Raw genomic sequence first — 1,045 nt, forward strand, 5'->3', positions numbered from 1 at the left:
ACATTTTCTGAGCTCACAACTTGATTCTATCAGATACAATGTAACTGAAGACACCCTCGGAAATAAAGTTAGATAAAATTCACATTGACGTGAAATGTGGAGAACATCACTAGGTAGTGATAAACGATTTACTCACTCAATGATCAGACAATGTTTCTGTAAACCAGCTGTAAAAGCATAGACCCGTGCGAGAAATATCAGGCAAGGTGTTTTTAAAAACATATTTTAACAACTTTCGTTAGTATAAATTAATACAAAACGTTAAGCTGCGCCGTTTCGCACAGAGAGTGAAGGTTATAGGTTTTTTGACAGAAGGGGTGACTGCCCCCCCTAACAGCCCTTGGCAGCAGCGGGTTCATGTCCAAAGGGTCCTTTAAAATGACGGGCACCTTCGCAGGCCACGGATCTCATCTGCACCTCAGTTAAAGCAAAATATTATGGAATGCTTAAGTGATAGCCTCCGTTCTTTAATCTATGTCACAGAAATGTATGACAGCAATTGCATTAAAAAATAGGATTAATAGCCAAGTGTATAAAAAATGAACATTCCCATACTGGGAGTCAAACCCGGGCCACCTGGGTGAAAACCAGGAACCCTAACCGCTAGACCATATGGGAGCACATAGAAGCAAGTCTGGGCTCAGCGTCTCTGAGAAGTGTCCTCTGTGGTGACAACGGTGTCAGTCCTCATGTGTTGATGAAGTTTGTATGTGTGAGTGAAACAATCACACACAACCGAGACAGAGACCTGACGCTGACGTGTAAAAAAAAACACACAAAAAAGAATGAACGTGACGCCGAATGAGGATTCCTGGGAGGGGGGGCTACCATTGCTGTGCACACGGCCCCCCCATTACACAACTGTTCCAGATAATTTTACTAATGAGGAAGGAAACGAGGAGCAAAGAGACAATAAGGAAATAACTCCAAAGAGTGAGAAAAGCAGAGGGGGGTGGGGGGTGGTGGAGAGGGGTAAAGACAAGACTGCAACAAACTGCAGGTGAACAGGAACAGAGGGGGAACCAATAACAGAGCAAGCGCGGGG

General features: G+C 44.3%; 1 non-coding gene across 1 annotated transcript; it reads right to left on the reverse strand.

Moving 5' to 3' along the window:
- Positions 1–546: 546 nt before the first annotated feature.
- TRNAE-UUC (transfer RNA glutamic acid (anticodon UUC)) lies at positions 547–618 on the reverse strand. Its single transcript has one exon. It is a non-coding gene; the product is annotated as a tRNA-Glu (tRNA).
- Between the last annotated feature and the right edge of the window lie 427 nt (positions 619–1,045).

Source organism: Pleurodeles waltl, chromosome 4_2 (genome assembly GCF_031143425.1).
Source record: "Pleurodeles waltl isolate 20211129_DDA chromosome 4_2, aPleWal1.hap1.20221129, whole genome shotgun sequence".
NCBI classification, from domain to species: domain Eukaryota; kingdom Metazoa; phylum Chordata; class Amphibia; order Caudata; family Salamandridae; genus Pleurodeles; species Pleurodeles waltl.